The sequence below is a fragment of the Schistocerca cancellata genome, chromosome 5, assembly GCF_023864275.1.
Source record: "Schistocerca cancellata isolate TAMUIC-IGC-003103 chromosome 5, iqSchCanc2.1, whole genome shotgun sequence".
Taxonomy (NCBI): Eukaryota; Metazoa; Arthropoda; class Insecta; order Orthoptera; family Acrididae; genus Schistocerca; species Schistocerca cancellata.
The window spans coordinates 458,042,452-458,058,254 of NC_064630.1; positions in this window are offsets into that span (position 1 = coordinate 458,042,452).

Below are 15,803 nucleotides of genomic sequence, written 5' to 3' on the forward strand. Positions count from 1 at the left end.
ACGTAGACATACCGGCGTAGCAAGTTGAAGACGAAGAGATAGAGAACGTGTATGATGATATTGAAAGGGTAATACAATACGTTAAGGAAGATGAAAATCTAATGGTAATGGAGGAATGGGGGATTTGAATGTGGTTGTACTGGAAGCAATAGAAGAATAGGTTACGGGAGAACAAGGACTTGTTAGTAGAAATGAGAGAGGAGAAAGACTAATTGACTTCTGCAATAAACTGCAGCTAGTAACAGCGAATATTCTGTTCAAGTATCAGTAGAGGAGGAGGTACACTGGGAAAAGATCGGGTGGTACTGGAAGGTTCAGTTAGATTACATCATGATCAGATAGAGATTCCGAAATCAGATACTGGATTGTAAGTCATACCCAGGATCAGACTCAGATTGCTAGGCAATAGTGATGAAGAGTAGGCTGAAGTTTAAGAGACCAGTGAAGAAGAATCAATATTCAAAGAGGTGGGAAACTGAACTACTAAGGAATGAAAAAATACGCTTGAAGTTCTCTAAACCTATAGGTACAGCAATAAGGAATAGCTTAGTAGGCAGCTGAGTTGAAAAGGAATGGACATTTCTAAAAACGGAAATCACAGAAGTTGGAAAGAAAACCATTGATACAAAGAAGGTAACTGCGAAGAAACCTTTTCTTTGGTGGGGTCGGGTGGGGGGGGGGGGAGCATAAGTCTTCTGATTGGTTTGATACTGCCCGCCACGAATTCCTCTCCTATATTTGATATTAGTAGACTTCTCTTGGCCAGGAATGCATTTTTGCCACTGCTAGTCTGCTTTTGATGTCCTCCTTGCTCCATCCGTCACTTGTTATTTTACTGCCTAGGTAGCAGAATTCCTTAACTTCATCTACTTCTTGACTATCGATCCTAGTATTAAGTTTCCCGCTGTTCTCATTTCTACTACTCCTCGTTAGCTTCGTCTTTCATCGATTTACTCTCAATCCATATTGTGTACTTGTTAGACTGCTCATTCCATTAAGCAGATAAAGTAATTCATCTTCACTATCATTCAGGATAGTAGTGTCATCAGCAAATCGTATCATTTGTAAGGTGCCAGGCAAATCCAACACCTTCCATGAAAACCCTGACATGATAAGCAAATCCGGCAGTATGTCACATAGCTCCGAATAAATCCTGACATTAAATTAACCAAAGTAATACGATCAACGAGTGAGCAAATGGAATACCACAGACTAACACAAGAACGCCTAAATGCATGTCATACCTTCTCACCGTGAGACACGCAGTTCCGAGGGGAGAAACGAGAACAGAAGCCGAGAGCAGAATCGTGTAGGCTAGGAGGCCCTACGGTAAGGGACGGACACCCACGGCGTCAGCCGACCGCCAAAACCACCACCCAGCCCATGTTAAAAGACAGAGCCCTCCAGAATAACAGTATAGATCTTACGATAACACTAAAAGGGCCACACCAGCTGTAAGTTTTAGCGTGAGAATTTTTCGCGACTCTTACGTTGCAAACATTAAAAACATTGCCCCACCACGAAAAGTATAACGTTTCTCATTGGATAGACAGAATTTTTTAGGCGGAGCTTAATGTTAACATTGAGATCCTGATTGGTCAGTTGAAAACACAGCCAGATAGCTTTTTTTTAAACCAACTTCGGTAAATTGTAGTAAGGAGAAGTTAGGAGAGAGTTGCTTCCAAGACGGTGAGGTGCGTGGAGCCGTGCTGCCCGCCGCCCCCTGAAGCTGCCTAAACACCGACAAGGTAATGAACGCACGAGATGCCGCATTTTTGAGCGCAGAAGGCTTCACTCAGAACTGCAGAAGTCTCATCTGTTACATTCACTTTTTGCGTAATACTAGTGTCGATCGCCAATTAAAGCTCATGGTATTCGCATTTGCTACGTAAGTTAAAATCTGAAACGCGATGATTTTTCTGTTATATAATTACTGAGAAGCCACATCAACCACTGTAATTTACAACAAGTTAGATAAATATTTAAAGATAATTGAGGGTCACTGTAGACCATTTTGATAGTTTTCTCTTTTATGACACTTAACTTAAATCTAGATTATAGATGTGATATGGCATGGGTCATCCTTCGATCCATTGTAGAACTTGGAAACCCATTCAGGGAATATTCTTTCACATTTTTGTTGAAAGCAGTTGGTTTTTATCATCGGGCAATTTATAAACAATGTTTTGTGAGTAGAATAAAATTTCCAATGTTAAACTTAACTGCTTTTTCGACGTTATTTTACCAGCTAACTAAAAATAGGAAAGCCTTGAACCCCTTCCACTAAATTTAGTTAGTATTAAGATTCTTTTACAGGTAGTACAGTGGAGCTGACGCTGAAATCATTAAGTATTTGATTATATCATCGCTAGTCTCACTGAACTCTACATGTCATGTGTGGTCTGGCGTCTCCTTACCAGCAACAGGTCCCAGGTTCAAACTAGTCAATTCCCTAAAAAAAAACACGCTGAGAGCGTCGTTGCGCGAAAGTGGTAGGGAGACACGACTTAGAACAGACAGACACCACGTAGAATTTTAGAAATTGATATCTTTTCACCTTGAATTTTAATTCCACTCCTGAACCTTCCTTTTATTTCCATCGTTGCCTCCTCGATGTACAGATTGAACAGTAGAGGCTAAGGACTACATCCTTGTATTACACCCTTTTTAATACGATCATTTCGTTCTTGGTCGTCCACTCTTTATCATTCCCTTTCGGTTATTGTACATATTGTATATGATCCGTCTCTCCCTATAGCATACCCCTATTTTTCTCAGAATTTCGAAAATCTTGCACCATTTTTCATTGTCGAACGCTTTTCCCAGCTCGAGTTTTCTTTAGTCTTACTTCCATTACTAACTGCAACGTCAGAATTGCCTCTCTCGTGCCTTTACCTTTCCTAAAGCCAAACTGATCGTGATCTAGTCCATCCTCAATTTCCTTTTCGATTCTTCTGTATATTATTCTTGTCAGTAACTGGGATGCTTGAGCTGTTAATTCTCGCACTTGTTAGCTCTTGCCGTCTTCGGAATTGTGTGAATGATGCTTTTCCGAAAGACAGTTGTTATGTCGCCAGACGCATACATTCTACACACCAAAGTGAATAGTAGTGTCGTTGCCACTTCCCACAACGATTTTAGAAATTCTGATGGAATGTTATGTATCCCTTCTGCCTTACTTGATCTTAAGTCCTCCAAAGCTCTTCTCAATTCTGATTCTAATACCGGGAACCTTATCTCTTCTAAATCGATTCCTATTACTTTTTCTATCACATCAGACAAATCGTTCCCCTTTCAAAGTATTGTTTCCACTTATCCGCCCTCTCGTATGCATTTAGCAATGGATGGTTTCTTCGCAATTACCTTCTTCGTAAATATGTTTTCCTTCCCAACTTATATTATCGCCCTTTCTAGGGACTGGCTACTGAGCTATTCCTAATTGTTGTATCTATGGCCTTAGAGACCTTCAAGCGCATCTCGTCATTCCTTAGTATTTCTGTATCCCACTTTGTGCATTGATTCTTCCTGACTAATGTCTTAACTCCTGTCTACTCTTCATCAGTACTACATTGTGAGCTGAATCTGTATCTGCTCCTGGGTGCGCCTTACAATCCCTTATCTGATTTTGGAATCTCCGTCTGGCCATGATGTAGTCTAACTGAAATCTTCCCGTATCACCCAGCCTTTTCCAATTATACCTCCTCCTCTTGTGGTTCCAGAACAGAATATTCGCTAGTACTACCTGAAGTTTATTACAAAGCTCAATTAATATTTCTCCTCTCTCAATCCTTGTCCTAAGACCATACCCTCCTGTAACCTTTTCTTCTACTTCTTCCCCTACAACTGCAGTCCAGTCCTCATGACTACTAGATTTTCATCTCCCTTTACATACTGTATTACCCTTTCAATATCCTCATACACTTCCTCTATTTCTTCAACTTCAGCTTGCAACGTCGGCATGGATGCCTGAACTATGGTTGTCGGTGTTGGTTTGCTGTCGATTCTGATAAGAACGTCCCTGTCACTTAACTGTTCACAGAAACACACCCTCTACCCTATATTCCTATTCGTAACTAATCCTACTTATGTTATACCATTTTCTGCCTCTGCTGATATTACCCTATACTTATCTGACCAGAAATCCTTGTATTTCCACTTCACTTCACTGGTCCCTACTATATCTAGACTGAGCCTTTGCATTTAGCTTTTCGTATTTCCTAGTTTCCCTACCACCTTCAAGCTTCAGACATTCCACACCCCGACACATAGAATGTTATTATTCAATCTTTTTCTGATGGTAACCTCATCCTTGCCAGTTCCCTTCCAGAGATCCGAATGGGGGACTATTCTGGAATCTCTTGCTAAAGGAGAGAACATCATGACACTTCTTCAGTTACATGCCACATGTCCCGTGGATAAACGTTCCGTGTCTCTAATGCAGAGGTTTCCATTGCCATCTACATCCTCAAATCGTTGATCTTTGTTGATTCTTCTGCCTTCAGAAGCAGTTTCCCACCCATAGGACAAGAGAGCGCAGTGAAACTCTTGTCCATTCCTCCACCCTGTTTGACAATGCCGTTTGCAGAAAGAGGGTGACTTCTTATGCCAGAAGTCTTTGGCCGCCAAAGCTGATTACCAGTCAAAATTTAAGCAAAGACGAGATTCTAACCCAGGACCAAAGCGGTTTTGGAGTAAATGACGCTACCCCAAGACCACTGGTGGAATGTCGTATAACAAAGAAGATCAGTTGATCGATGAAGGAAGGAGGTACAAAAATGTTCAGGGAAATTCAGGAATACAGATATACCAGTCACTTAGAAATAAAAAATTGTATGTGCAGGGAAGCTAAGAAGAAATGGCTGCATGAAAAATGTGAAGATATCGGAAAACAAATGATTGTCGGAAGGACTGACTCAGCATATAGAAAAGTCAAAATAACCGTCGGTAAAATTAAAGGCAAGGGTGGTAACATTAAGACTGCAACGGGAATTCCACTGTTAATTGCAGAGGAGAGAGCGGATAGGTGGAAAGAGTATACTGAAGGCCTCTTTCAGGGGGAAGATTTGTCCAATGCGATAGAAGAAGAAACAGGAGTCGATTTAGAAGAGATAAGGGATCCAGTATCAGAATCAGAATTCAAGAGAGCTTTGGAGGACTTAAAATCAAATAAGGCAGAAGGGATAAATATCATTCCATCAGAATTTCTAAAATACTTGGAGGAAGTAGCAACAAAACGACTAGTCACGTTGGTGTGTAGAATGTATGAGTTTGGCGACATACCATCTGACTTTCGGAAAAATACCATCCACATAGTTCCGAAGACCGCAAGAGCTGACCAGTGCGAGAATTATCGCACAAGCAGCTTAACAGCTTATGCATCCAAGTTGATGACAATAATAATATACAGAAGAATGGAAAAGAGTCAATGCACCCGAGAGGCAATATTGATATTATGATCGATAGTGGAAGCGAGACTAAATAAAAATCAAGATGTATTCATGGGATTTATTGAATTGCAAAGAGCGTTCGACGATGTCAAATGGTACAACATGTCGAAATTCTCAGGAAAGTAGGGGTAAGCTACAGGAAGAGCCGGGAAATATACAACATGTACAAGAGCCAAGAGGGAATAATGAGAGTAAAAGACCAAGAATAAAGTGCTTGGATTAAATAGGGTGTAAGACTGGGACGTACTCTTTCGCCCCTACTGTTCCATCTATAGATAAAACAAGCATTCATAGAAATAAAAGAAAGGTTTCGGAAGCGGAATTAAAATTCAAGGTGAAAGGATATCTATAATATGATTCGCTGATGACATCGCTACTCTCAGTGAAACTGAAGAATAATTACATGATCTGCTGAATGGAACGAACAGTCTAATGAGTACAAAATATGGATTGAAAGTAAACTGAAGAAAGACGAAAGTAAGGACAAGTAGCAGAAATGAGAACAGCGACAATCTTAACATCTGGACTGATAATCACGAAATAGATTAAGCTAAGCAATTCTATTACCTTGGCAGCAAAATAGCCGATGTCGGTCAGAGCAAGTAGGACATCAAAAGCAGACTAGCACCAGCAGAAATAGCATTCCGGGCCAAGAGAAATCTACTAATATCAAACAAAGGCCTTACTTTGAGTAACAAATATCTTAGTATGTACGTTTGGAGCACACCATTGTATGGTAGTGAAACATGGACTGTGATAAACGAGAAAAGAAGAAAATGGAAGCATTTGAGAAGTGTTCTTAAAGGAGATGTTGAAAATTAAGTAATGAATGAGGAGGTTCTCCGGAGAATCGGCGAGGAAAGGAATATAAGGAAAACGCTGAAAAGAAGAAGGAACAGGATTGTAGGAAAGCTGTTACATCATTGAATAACTTGCCCGCATCTCGTGGTCGTGCGGTACCGTTCTCGCTTCCCACGCCCGGGTTCCCGGGTTCGATTCCCGGCGGGGTCAGGGATTTTCTCTGCCTCGTGATGGCTGGGTGTTGTGTGCTGTCCTTAGGTTAGTTAGGTTTAAGTAGTTCTAAGTTCTAGGGGACTGATGACCATAGATGTTAAGTCCCATAGTGCTCAGAGCCATTTGAACCATTGAATAACTTCTTAGTACTAGAGGGAACTGCAGAGATTAAAAACTGTTTAGCGACTTCTTCAGGCGTTGTGAGTTATGCTGCCTGGAGTCCACTTGGTTCCATTGAGACTGTGTGGAGTCCGGGCAACAGGTACACACAACAGTCCACCACGGCAGCACCTGAAGGAGACACTGGGTCATTCGAAATAATGTCCATTTTAAACGTCTCGGCTGAACACCAGGAAGGAACCCACTAAGCCATCACGCCAAATAAAACAGATCACAGTTAATATGTCTTAAATCAGTACGGCACTGCACTGTCATGTGGCATAAGCGTGCCGTATTCGAAATACCTCAGGCTCACGTTGATCAAAATGAGAAAGAGAAAAAAAAATCTCATGGTGAAAGTATGGTTACTCCATGTTTCCAATACACGGTTTCCATCGTTTTGCACTTTGTTCTCGAATTAATGCAGCAAGTAAAGGATGCAGAAGTTCACGACCAGGAATAAGGGCAGTACTGGGATGAGGTAAGCACACATCAATAATAACTAGAGTTTTTCATATAATAAAAAATAATGGATTCTTTCTCTTCTCGGACTCCGTAACAACTTGCAATTCTGAAGTACTTTGGCATGGAACAAATTACTAAATAATTTGTAGAATACTGTTAAAAGAAACTACAAAAATGGAGATAAAATAGACAAAACAGGATAACTTTTATAACAAGCACAAACAACTAACATAATTTCTAAGCTGCACTGACGTATTCTTTCATAGCACAGAAGAAGAGGTCCTAAAGACAGCCTTCCAGCCTAGATTTGAAAATGTATTATCTCACATACACAGGGTGATTCTTCCTAACGTTTAGAAAATTCTGAAGCGACGCAGAAGATCCTGGGACAATTAACTAAATATAACACACTTCGGGTCGTAGATGTCCGGAAAAATCATCCCAGTCTAAATGAAGTATTCACGTCGGTGTAGCTCCGGTCCTACGTGCGCGCTTTTAGTGCGCGGGGCTCAGGGTTCTAGTCTTGCGTCTGGCAAACAGTATTTTCTTCATTGCGTGATTATGTTCCCCTGAGGTACTGATTTACATACCAGTCTCGGGGTTTCCTCTGGTTTATTACAAAGTAGAGCCCAGCAGAAACCTAACATATTGCGCCACAAGCAAATGACTATATGTTTCCGAATTGCATCGTTACCAGTAAATGACCTATGTTTCTTGACTAAATAACGTCTGTAAACCAACAAAGATGGGGAAAAAAGGAAATAAACGTGAATAAGAACAGCCTTTGCCCGGTTACATCGTGAACGATACTTATGTAACCTCTAGTTTACAACCGGTCACATTTGCAAAAATGTTATAAAATTAACCCCATATGCTTGAATATAAGTACTGCACCGCTCAGTCATCGCTCCATGCACATGCTCGAAAATACGCTCCGTATTTAGAATATGACGTGTCATGTTCAACATTTGTCATCCGTTTGTAAGGTATTTCCAGAAATTTGCGGTCCAATGTGTCTCAACCTAAATTACTTGTCTCAGCATCATGTACGTCATTTCGTGCGTATTTACACGTCGGTAAGAATCACCCTACGTATTTCAATTTTGCTGGAAATACTGTCGAAATTGAGACATGTAGAGTAGTGCTCAGATTCCCTTACAACGCCAAATGAAGTATTGTCTGAGTGGAAATGGTTGTTCTCTCTAAAGTCCACTGAGTTCTTTTTAAATGAGGCTCTGCTGCTACCAACAAATCACAAGACGGTGTGTACACTCCTGGAAATTGAAATAAGAACACCGTGAATTCATTGTCCCAGGAAGGGGAAACGTTATTGACACATTCCTGGGGTCAGATACATCACATGATCACACTGACAGAACCACAGGCACATAGACACAGGCAACAGAGCATGCACAATGTCGGCACTAGTACAGTGTATATCCACCTTTCGCAGCAATGCAGGCTGCTATTCTCCCATGGAGACGATCGTAGAGATGCTGGATGTAGTCCTGTGGAATGGCTTGCCATGCCATTTCCACCTGGCGCCTCAGTTGGACCAGCGTTCGTGCTGGACGTGCAGACCGCGTGAGACGACGCTTCATCCAGTCCCAAACATGCTCAATGGGGGACAGATCCGGAGATCTTGCTGGCCAGGGTAGTTGACTTACACCTTCTAGAGCACGTTGGGTGGCACGGAATACATGCGGACGTGCATTGTCCTGTTGGAACAGCAAGTTCCCTTGCCGGTCTAGGAATGGTAGAACGATGGGTTCGATGACGGTTTGGATGTACCGTGCACTATTCAGTGTCCCCTCGACGATCACCAGTGGTGTACGGCCAGTGTAGGAGATCGCTCCCCACACCATGATGCCGGTTGTTGGCCCTGTGTGCCTCGGTCGTATGCAGTCCTGATTGTGGCGCTCACCTGCACGGCGCCAAACACGCATACGACCATCATTGGCACCAAGGCAGAAGCGACTCTCATCGCTGAAGACGACACGTCTCCATTCGTCCCTCCATTCACGCCTGTCGCGACACCACTGGAGGCGGGCTGCACGATGTTGGGGCGTGAGCGGAATACGGCCTAACGGTGTGCGGGACCGTAGCCCAGCTTCATGGAGACGGTTGCGAATGGTCCTCGCCGATACCCCAGGAGCAACAGTGTCCCTAATCTGCTGGAAAATGGCGGTGCGGTCCCCTACGGCACTGCGTAGGATCCTGCGGTCTTGGCGTGCATCCGTGCGTCGCTGCGGTCTGGTCCCAGGTCGACGGGCACGTGCACCTTCCGCCGACCACTGGCGACAACATCGATGTACTGTGGAGACCTCACGCCCCACGTGTTGAGCAATTCGGCGGTACGTCCACCCGGCCTCCCGCATGCCTACTATACGCCCTCGCTCAAAGTCCGTCAACTGCACATACGGTTCACGTCCACGCTGTCGCGGCATGCTACCAGTGTTAAAGACTGCGATGGAGCTCCGTATGCCACGGCAAACTGGCTGACACTGACGGCGGCGGTGCACAAATGCTGCGCAGCTAGCGCCATTCGACGGCCAACACCGTGGTTCCTGGTGTGTCCGCTGTGCCGTGCGTGTGATCATTGCTTGTACAGCCCTCTCACAGTGTTCAAAGCAAGTATGGTGGGTCTGACACACCGGTGTCAATGTGTTCTTTTTTCCATTTCCAGGAGTGTATTTAGAACAGTCTTTCCCAGCCTGGAGGTTATTACCCCCTGAGGGGTAAAATGATTTTTCTGAAGGGTAAAAACCAAACAATTCGATCGTGTTTCAGTCAAGAAACTAAAGTGTTTTCAAAAAATCATTAGTATTACCACAGTTTGGTAAGACTAATGAAACGCCCTGCTAAACCCGCAGGACAGGACAAGTACTATGAATTGTGGAAGGGGGCCAGAATTAGCGGCTGTCAGTTACACTCCAAACATAACACTATTTAGTGGTCCAAACATTACAGCGCAACTTCTGAGCTTGAGTATTGACAGAAAACGTCTAATTCTAAAACGGCTGAAGGCCCATGAATTAAATACGTCTGCTATAATGTTTTTATTTTTTCTTATTTTTTATTTTTTATTTTTTATTTTTGATTTATTTGTTGAGGCGAGGATCTAGGCTTTAACCTTAAATAGCATTTAAGGCCAAGCGATCTAAGACTTGACTCGTCAGATAGATTAATTTTCTCAAAGCGGCTGGAGACTGATCAATTTAAAACAACATAACTACAATAACCTTTCAATAGGCAGAAGGCCCAAGCTTTATGACCAATAAGAAACCTTTCTTCAAAATGGCTGAAGGCCTTTGTTAAAAAAAAGCTGCATCCAGTTTTCCAAGGCAGAAGGCCTAAATATTTTACGTTAAATAGCATTTTTGCCCAAGTTATGTACGACTTGATAAGTAAGAATCCAAAATTTTCAAGCGGCTGAAGGCCCATCATTTTAATAACAATACAACTAAGATAATTTTTCAACAGGTTGAAGGCCCACAGATTTATCTTCAGACAATGTAAGACTTGCCCAATTTCAAAAAATCTTACTTTTAAAACGACTGAAGGCCTTTGATTTTAAAAATACAATTACAAGCATACAAATTCCAACCATCGGCTATGAGCCATTAAAAAACACGCAATTAAACCAACAAGAAAGGCAGTATAGGCAACGACGCTCAGAAGTTATCAGGTCGCTCGGTCTGCCTTTGACAACGTTCGCTTAGGTGAGACAAGAAGTCGGCCCAACTATACACGATCCGCCGGCAACACAACCAAGAAACAGTCAGGGACCCACCGACAAGACGACTTGCCAACCACCGACCAGTATACGAGAATTCCAAAGCCAAAGCGTTACAGGCATAGCCGCCCACAATCAAAAATACATGAAGCTGTCAAAAACTACACACCATATTGGACAGCGACAACAGGTGAGGAAATGACACTGCCTGAATTTACGCCAGCAACCAGGTCAGGTAACCGGAACACTAACGGCCACAAGGCAGAAAATTTCGCTGGTGCACTTGAATTTCAAACCGATAAAAATAGTTAATTCCACCACATGGCGGCTAAATCTTCACCAACTCGAACACTCGATGTTGCTCCCAGGAATACCGCCAACAGCGAACCACCAACCAAGGGGACAACGTCAACAGACGTGGATTCGGTAATTTAATCACCACTCAACTTTCATGTCCTGGGTCGATGAGCCACGAACCTCGTAGCTCTCGGAACAGCCCCCCCACACGCTCCCACACTGCATAGAGACTGCCAACGGCCCGGCCGACTGCGCCGCGCGGAGACTTCATTGCTGATCCTCTCCAACCGACCGACTCACTGCCAGTACGCCGACAACATTGAAACCAAGTTGTCAGTGGCAATGACACCAACTACACACACAGTTCGACAAACACTTGCACCAAGACCTGAACGACATTCAGCAGTGGCTGTGCAATCACGAAGACGAATCGGGAGTCTATGCACACACACACACACACACAGCCAACCTATAAGCGATCGGCGAGCCAATTCACGTCGTCCAGTAGGACGACCGACCGACGACCCACGAAGACCGTCCCCGGCTCAGGTGATGCGTGGCGGCAACGGTCGGGTGAGGCATGGACATCCAGGCGTCACTGCTGCTCCAACCCGACTGGACTAGTGCCGCATTTCAACTCCACGATTGGCAGGTCCGAACTGCCTTCCTGGCACTTTCCAACCGACTCCACGACAGACGACAACCGGGAAGTAATAGCAGTGCAGCAAAGATAACACCTCAGGGCTACATCGAGAGACGCAGCTACTGCTGCTGCTGCTGTTGCTGCTGCACCGAGCGGGGTTAGCCGAGCGGTCTAGAGCGCTGCAGTCATGGACCGTGCGGCTGGTCCCGGCGGAGGTTCGAGTCCTCCCTCAGGCATGGATGTGTGTGTTTGTCCTTAGGATAATTTAGGTTAAGTAGTGTCTAAGCTTAAGGACTGATGACCTCAGTGGTTAAGTCCCATAAAATTTTACACACATTTGAACATTTTTTTTGCTGCTTCTGCCGCTGACGGGCAGACAAAGCAGCAACTCAGCGACAACAGAAATTGTAACTAACATAACGAGGTGGCAACACGAAAAAAACAGGATGTAAAATAAGAGATGGCACGAGCGCGAAGCACGCACGGCTCAACTAATAATAATTAAATAAGTTATCAATAATTACTTGTTCTCAGTTAGTAGCATTAATGCGGTGAAGGTTACAAGTTCTTCACATAGTCCACCCACTACACACATATGTTGTGTGTGTTCCGTACATCGCTGATGATAAAAGTGAGACATACGTAACAAATGGTAAAAATCTCAAGAAAATGTCTTCTCCAAGTAATAAATAGTGCCTGCAGTATTCCAGAGATTGCTTCATTACTCGCTTCGAAACAGATAAATGAATTACTTGACAACACGACACAGCAGTGACTACAAAGGGCTACTATAGTGCTGTACACAGTATTACTGCTATTATTATTATTACTATTACTAGCTGTGGTCAGATACAAAGCATTAACAACTTTAAGTCTTCCAGTTCCTGCCAGTTCAAAAGCAAAGGGTGCAGCAATGAAGTGATTTACAAACAGTAAGCACAGCGCACACATTTTAACTTTATTTATTTTGAATGAAGTTGCAGTGTGTAGGTCAATCCAGTGCCTTAATGGAGAGGAGTAATGCAGGGGAAATTTGTTTTGTAACAACTGTCTAACCTCCCTGTGGAAAGTTAGCTTTCTTGTCTGAGAAAGAGTTGTAGGTAGCACTTGCGATGCACCACGAATTCCTTTGTAATTCATTCCAAAACAAACAAACAAACACACACACACACACACACACACACACACACACACACACACACACACACACACTAAATATCATTTATATTTCATCATTCAAAAAATAAAAGTGCTCCAAGAAAAGTCTCTCATTCTACAGTGTACTTAGGTGCTTACATTGGGGGAGGGGGGCGGGGAAAACGGCAGACGGCAGGGTCGGGGGTACCAAGCTAAGGTCTAATAGCACTCAGAGGTATTGGTCTAAGAAAGGTTGGGAATCACTGATTTAGAGGGATAACGGAGTAAGAATTGAGGGATGCTTTATTATTTGGTTGCATAAAGATCGAGAACTGACCCGTTGCTATTTTCTGGACTACGAATATCTCTACGTTATCCAACATTGCATGAAATATGTTTCAGGATATATGGAAAAACAAAGACAACAACTTCAGACAGTAGCATTCAGTTCCTTAAAAGGATCCTGAATGCGATGAGTCAAAGAGCGGTTTCTTATATTCAGTCCAAGAAATTTAAAATGGTAGAGTTAGCTGTTTGCCCACTTTGTGATAGTTAACGACTCTGCCCACAAACGCACTGGCGGTTAAGGTATCTGCTGTTTTCTCTACGTAGCCTGAGGCTAAAGCCGAAACGTTCTTTAACAGGTTCAAGCCAGCACTGAGAACTGTGTACCTCGCTGTGGGGCTGCTCACGTTTTTATGCCTCCCCTCACCTGGTGACGCTGCTTTTCCTTCTTCTCGCCGTGGTGCGGTAGTTATATTCAAACGCCCTAGGCAACTATTTCCATATATATCGACATTATTTTGGAAGTTGCGTAAGTTTATTTCTTTAAAAAAAATAAAACGAGAGTTCAGATAAAATAATTTTACACTAGATTAATTACAAATGGTTCAAATGGCTCTGAGCACTATGGGACTTAACATCTGAGGTCATTAGTCCCCTAGAACTTAGAACTACTTAAACCTAACTAACCTAAGGACATCACACACATCCATGCCCGAGGCAGGATTCGAACCTGCGACCGTAGCAGTCGCGCGTTTCCAGACTGAGCGCCTAGAACCGCATGGCCACCGCGGCCGGCGATTAATACCAAACCACATGATATATCATTTGTTCAGAAAGCTTTCTCGTTGTAAGGTCACACAAAATTGTATTCGCAGCAATTCGTTGCGTTTGGCTGATAGGTAGTACATCATAACACTTGAGTATTGTTGGTAGCATAGTTGGTAGAGTGTGAGCCACCGATGGTACACGGTGGGTCGATCTAGTGTGAGCCACCGCCGGCTGAAGCTGGTAAACAACCCCATGATAGATTCGTTAAGTAATTCTATCTCTAATGACCTCTGTATCGACTGGAACACAAATAACAGCTGTTTCTCCGCAAATAAATGACTGGGCATAACTGAGTAAGTTATGACACTTGCCATGTCTAATGCAAGACGCTGCGTAAGAGAGTCAGACCAGAGCTGACCGATCGTTATTATATCAGGAGCAGCTTGCTGAGACCGCAGCAACTGCCGTTATGACCCTGGGCAGTTACCACATCGCCAGGCGCAGGCAAGAGACCGGAGTTGAAATATCATCATCTCGACAGAGCCATTGTCGCACTGCTGACACAGTTACTTCACATTCGAGCAACGTTGTAGCTTACGTGATCGAAACCAGTGCTATAGCAAAATACTGATGGGGCAAGACAATATAAAAACCCATAATTTGTCAGAAGTATCGCAGATCGCAATCTGAAATCTGGCGGCAAACTGTCCTGGCGAGGGGGTGAGGGGGGGGGGGGGGAGGGCGGCGGCAGGGAAGGGGGGTAGGTGACGACGACACACACGTTGGTCTACGAGTCTATGACCAGACGACTCGAGACCCTGGAGCTGCTAGCTGCGGTCCTGTGACTGGTGCCAAGTACGATGCTATCGACTTCGCGCCCTTTCACCGGCTGGCCATCTCGAGGCCCATTTCAATGTTTGCTGGATATCTAAAGCTCGAGCCTGAGGTCGCGTAGTCGTTCAACAGCCATCCCTCATGCAGGCAGCCTCCTTGCTGCCTGTCTCCTTTCGTGTATGCAGCCAGTGCAGCTGCTGGGAGTCGTCTTATCCTCCCTGTCACTCCTGCGCTGTTCTGTGCTCTATGTCCTTGGCTACTAGCCAGTCTGCATTACGAGCTGTCATATGGTGCTACCATCGTCCTCAACAGCCACTGGACACTAACCTGCCAGGCCATCTGGTGCCAGCTGTGCCTCCTCACAGTCCGTGGGAATTGATTTCTCCAAGTATCATCCCGATTTTTGTTGTACTTCATGAAGAATAAATCAAAGACGTAGCAAAAAAGTTTCTATGACAAAACGTCAGACTCACTACGCCAGTTCTGCCTCACTCAGTGTGGTGGATGGTCAGCATCCCGATTTCCAACTACACCGTTCCGCGCCGACCGATGTGGGCCAGAGGTTCTAGGTTCAGTCCGGAACCGCGCAACCGCTATGGTCGCAGGCTCGAATCCTGCCTCGGGCATGGATGTGTGTGATGTCCTAAGGTTATTTAGGTTTAACTAGTTCTAAGTTATAGGGGACTGATGACCTCAGATGTTAAGTCGCATGGTGCTCAGAGCCATTTGAGCCATTTCTTAACACCGTTCCACCACTCCCTGTAGAGATCTACCACTACATGTTCTAATTTATAGCCTATATTATTTTTCAAAAAATAATCTACGGAGTAGAAACGGTTGTCAGGAAAGCAGACTTATCTATGTATAATACCGATTAGGAACTTCACTTCTTTGGAATAAATTTCGTCGATTTTCCTTGCTGGGTAAGTTGCTCTTTTTACTGTCAGTATAAGTTTCAGACAGTAGCAGATGGACATGTGTGACTTGCGATCAACTAGTTATTTGGTCATTTACTTGC